Below are 5,999 nucleotides of genomic sequence, written 5' to 3'. Positions count from 1 at the left end.
GGCGCAGGGTAGCAGGAAACTCTCCGCACACTCACCGGACCTGGGTAGGACTGGGTCTGGGGGCTCTTGGAACTGGGCAGAAAATCCTACTCGGCGGGCGGGGTGGGGGAGGCACTGCAGAGTGGTGGGGGGCGCCCCGAGGGGCTGGGAGATTGTGGTAACTTTAGCTGTGTCTATTTCAATGATCTCCTAATACCTTTCCTATTTCCTTTAACAGACATTACTTTAATAATTTCTTCACTTTGCCTGCTATGTGAAGTATTATTTCATTTGTCCATCCTATATTTTTCAAGGAGAATATCTAAGAATATATGTTAAATATCTACATAGCATCTAATGTCACGTTATTCACAATAGTTTAATATTAATAAATTTGATTGTCCATAGTGTACTAAGCTCTTTACTTTTGGACCATCTTAATCTGTTACGTGTTTTTGTTAATTTTCAGTATTTCTGAGGATTGAAAACAGGACCTTTCATATGGTACATTTGGAATCTATGACTGATTTATATCTCCAGCCTTGTTAGACTCTTAACTTGTAGCTTAATTTTCTTAAGTTTTTCTTTAATATAGAGGAAAAAGTGTTTAGATTCCTTGAAAATGAAAAATAAAACTTTTGTGATATTCACTCCATTTAACCCAAATTCATTGAATAAGAAAGACAAAATTCATTTCCTGTGATTTTATATTCTACTAGGAAAGTAGACAAAGGCATACATAATTGACTACAGAATTATTACTTAATTGCAATTGTATTATATGCTATGGAGCGCAAAATATAATGTAAACATTCTTTCAATCAATATGTTCTTATTAAATTCCTACGGTAAGCTTGGCACTATCCTAGGTGCTAGAATATTTGTGGTTAAATAAAAGACTTTTCCTTCTGGCATCTTTCATTCTAGTAAAAAATTAAAAACCTTATAACCATTAACTAACAAATAGACAATTAATAAGCTTTAAGAAAGTAATACACTATGAAGTAAAGAATGATAAAATGAAAAGAGAAAATAATTAGGTAAGAGAATGTAGAGGTTTAGATTCTTTATATTAGGTGTTTAGTAAAGTCCTCTCTTGGGAGGTGACATGTGTTTAGATACTCATATTGTATGGAAAGACGACACACTTAGAATGGGGAAGGACACTCCAGATGGACAAAATAGCAACATTTTGCCTAGAACATGTACATTTACTTATGCATATTGGCAGGCAATTTGTATTGATTGACTAGCAGATGTGCATTCTTTAAGAGGATGAATATATAAAGAATTCCAAGGCAGTGAGTTAAAAAGAAACAACTTTATGTGGTTATCAAAAATAGTGTTCTACAATTGGCTGAAGAATCCTTGGAGAAGGATGTGAAAAGTTCAATGTCTGGGTGGTTCAAATATTAAATAAATTTCTACTGCACCATTTCATATTATAAATTATATTTCATTCATCTATTCATTTCTAAATACAATTTAGAGGGCCTGCGAGACAGCTCAGTGGACTAAGCACCTGCTTAGGCAAGCGCAGGGAATGGTTCAATCCCAGCATCACATGCCACTCTGGCCTGGACCCTGGGTTCACTCACCCTTCCCTGGTACCACATGCCTTGCTGGCTCTGAGCCAGCCACCAAGACTGGGCATGGAGGCGCATGCCTGTAATCCCATGGCTGGGGAGGCTAAAAACAGCAGAATCTCTGCAAGTCTGAGGCACACACTGAGAACATGTACCAAATAAATTTTTTTAGAAAGGAAGAATTTGAAACAAAGTAGTTTTTCTTATATTAATCGTGTACAGTACTAGTTCTATGATTTTAGCCAGTTTTCCTACTGATTTTCATTTCCTTGTTTTACAAGAAAATAATTATTAATTTCTTTTCTAGCTAGCTTATCAAATGGCTGTGAAGATTAAATAAGATAATAGATGTGAAAGATGGGGCCCCCTGTTCCCGCGGGCCCTCTCTGGACCAAACACTGGCACACCGCGTGAAGGAGACCCTCTGCTGTGCCATTGGGACTCATCTACCCCTGCAAAGCACCCCCAAGCCCTCAGAATGAGTGAGAACTTCAGCCGTGCTCTCGAGACACCCCAGGCCCAGCCCAAGCACCGGCACAGCTAGTGTCTGAGAGAACTTCTGGGCTCCACTGAGCCCTCTGGAGCCCTCCAGACCCAGACCAGGCCTGGCCTACAGGCCTGGGATTAAACTTTGCAGTTGAAGTTCTTAAAGAGGGACTGGAGCCCAGAACCACCCAATTAATCCAGGAGCAGAACATCTTGCCAGAGGGAAACAACAAGTTCACTTCCAAAGGCTGCAGCAAGAAGGAGCTGGGCACAACAGCTAGACATAAGCCAGGCACAACTGGGTGAACTCAAACTAAATAGATCTGCACCTGAATTTCAGTAGGTGCAAAGGTTATAACTGCACAAAATCTCTACACTGAAGGTCAGAAGTGAGTGATATACAAAATGATAAAAAGAAGAAGCAAAATGCAATCTCAGGCCATGAGCCCTACCAGAACAAGTGCAGAGGACACTAATACAGCAGAAATTGGGAATCACACAGCTGAAAAGTCTGAATTAATAGCATCTGAAATAAAGAAACAACTGCAGAAAGATATAGAGGAACTGAGATGAGAATTAACCTCTGAAATAAAAAAAAATCTCTGAATTAATAGCATCTGAATTGAAGAATCAAGATGAATTAATAGCATCTGAATTGAAGAATCAAGAGTAGAAACAGATGGAGATCTAAAATAATCTCAGTAGTTAAAGAATTAATAACTGCTTCTAAAGAAGGCACTGATAAAAAATGGAGGAGATTAGAAAAATCATGGATTCCTTGAATGAACAATACAGGAAAGAAATAGATTGCAGGAAGCAGTGTCAAAGAGATATAGAGGAACTTAAAATCTCAATCATAGTCTTGCAAAATAGCTTGAGTAAAAGTGAAGGTAGAGTTACAGATCTTGGAGACACCATCACAGCTACTGAAAAGGTAAGAAAAGATTTCTTAAAAACAACTAAGTAGCAAGAAAAAAATAATTCATCACTTGCAAGATAATGCAAAGATGAACAATGTGAGACTAATATGCACCAATGAGAAAGAAGGAGTCAATACAAAAGATATAAAAAGAATATGGGCAGAAGTAAAAACAGCAAACAACCCAAATATGAGTAAACAATCTGGCATTCAGGTAACCAAAGCATACAGAACGTCAAATAACTTCAACCCAATTAACAACTCACCCAGACATATAACAGTCAAGATCCCAGAAATACAGCATAAGAATAATGTACTGAAATCCATTAGAGAAAAAAGAAAACAAATCACAGTGAAAGGAAAACCCATATGAATAAAGGCAGACTTCACTTCACAAACCATGAAGGCAAAATGAGCAGAATACTTCAGGTCCTGTGTGAACATAAATTCCAAACCAGACTACTATAACTTGCAAAACTCTCTTTAAAGTTTGAGGGAAAAGTGAATACTTCCATGAAAAAGAACAACAAAGAATTTCATGACGACAAAAAAACACTACAGAGACTACTACAAGATGTTCTAGAGAGGGACCAACATGATCAGAACTCCATAAACGAGAACAGAAGGAACCCAATAAATAGAGAAAACAATTAAACACAAGAGAAAAAGGACTAAGAAACAGAAGATAAATAAAATGTCAATTGTAAGTCAATACATCCGAATTAAACCCTTCAATGTAAATGGACTCAATGCACAAATTAAAAGAAATAGACTAGCACACTGCACTAGGAAACAAAATCCAAAATTATGCTCTTTACAAGAAACACACTTAACTCATAAAGAAATTCATAGACTGAAAGTCAAAAAATGGAAAACTACACTACATGCCCCAGCACCTCAGAAAAAAGAAGGGCTGGCAATCCTCTTCTCAGACAGTCACAACGTCAAACTAATAATGATCAAAGCAAATAAGGAAGACCACTATATACTGGTTAGGGGAAAAATTAAAAAAGAAAAGGTAACACTCATAAATATTTATGCAGCAAACATGGGAGCACCCAATTATATAAGACAAATCTTAATGGACAAGAAAAATCTAATATCCAATACCACAATCTTAATAGTAGACCATAACACACCCTTATTCCAAAAAGATAGGTCAAGCAGACAAAAAATTAGCAACGAAGTAGCAGAACTGAACCAGATCATGGAACAAATGGACTTAGTGGACATATATAGAGTGTTCCAACCAACCACAGCTGAACACACATTCTTTTCAGGTGCACACGGATCATCTTCTAAAATAGGCCACATTCCAGTCCATAGGTCAAGTTTAAGTATATGGAAGAAAACAGCAATTATCCCATGCATATTATCTGACCACAGTGCAATGAAACTGGAAATAAACAACAAAACAAACCAGTAAAAAACTCTAAATACATGGAAATTAAACAACACCCTACTCAGCTATTAATTGGCCACTCATGATATTAAACAGGAAATTAAAACTATCTACAATTCAATGAAAATTCAAGCACAACTTATCGGAATTCATGGGATGCGATGCAAGCAGTCCTCAGAGGGAAATTGTAGCTGTGAACAGACACGTTAGGAAAAAAGAATGGGAACAAATAAACACCCTAATCGTGCAACTCCATCATCTAGAAAATGAAGAGCAAACCAAATCCAGAGCCCAAGGCCGGGAAGAAATCATAAAGATAAGCGCACAAATTAATTCACTCGAGATGAAGAAAACAGTCAAAGAATTAACGAATCAAAAAAGCTAATTCTTTGAGACATTATATAAAATTGATGAGGCCCTAGCTAACCTCATCAAAAAGAGGAACGAAAAAATTCAAATATAATCAATAAGGAATGAGAATGGTGTAATCAGTAGACTCAGTGGAAATTCAGAAGATTATGAATAGCTACTTGGTGAATCCTTACTCTCTCAAATTATAATGCACTGATGAAAGTGGAAAGATTCCTAGAAAGGTACAAATTACCAAAACTGAGTCAAGAAGATATAATAGCTCTCATTAACTAAGTAACAGACAATGAAATACAATATGTAATTAAAAAACTTACGGACAAAGAAAAGTCCAGGTCCTGATGGATTTATAACTGAATTATACAAGACATTTACAGAAGACATAATCCCAATACTCTTCAAACTCTTCAATGAAATTGAGAAGGAAGCAATCCTCCCAAAATCATTCCTGGAAGCTAGTATACTGACACCAAAAAAAAGGGAAAGATGCATCTAAAAAAGAGAACTACAGGCCAATCTCCCTCATGAATATAGATGCTAAAACCCTAGCAAAGAGAATACAGCAAATCATCAAGAAGGTCATAGATCATGAACAGGAAGGATTCATATCAGGATGCAAGGATGGTTCAATATTCACAAATGCATAGAGGTAATAAACTATATCAATAGAAAGAAATCTAAAAACCACATGATCATCTCAACTGATACAGAAATGACTTTTGACAAAGTCCAACATTCATTCATGTCCAAAGTCTAAGAGAAAATTGGAATAGATAGCCTCTACTTCAATCAGATCAAAGCCATTTATGAAAAGCCAACAGCCACCATAATTCTAAATGGGAAAGAAACTGAAATCTTTTACTCTCATATCTGGTACAAGACAGGGATGTCCTCTATCACCACTCCTATTCAACAAAGATCTGGAATCATTATCTAGAGCCATTAGACAAGAGAGGAAATAAAAGGAATAAGAATAGGTAAAGAAGAAGCTAAATTATCATTATTTGCATATGCAATGTTATTTTGCTTGGAATACCCAGAAACTCCACTAAGTAGCTACTAGAATTAATCGATGAATTCAGTAGCATAGCAGGATACAGAGTCAATACCCAAAAGTCAGCAACATTCCTCTACACAGATAACAAACACAATGACAGGGAAATTAAAGAAATAATACCTTTTAAAGTAGCACCATGGAAAATGAAATACCTTGGAATTAATCTAACTAAAGAAGTCTAAGATCTTTTCAAGGAAAATC

Source organism: Octodon degus, unplaced genomic scaffold (genome assembly GCF_000260255.1).
Source record: "Octodon degus isolate 3935 unplaced genomic scaffold, OctDeg1.0 scaffold00318, whole genome shotgun sequence".
NCBI lineage: Eukaryota > Metazoa > Chordata > Mammalia > Rodentia > Octodontidae > Octodon > Octodon degus.
The sequence above is the reverse complement of the archived record's forward strand: the minus strand, read 5'-3'. Positions refer to the sequence as shown.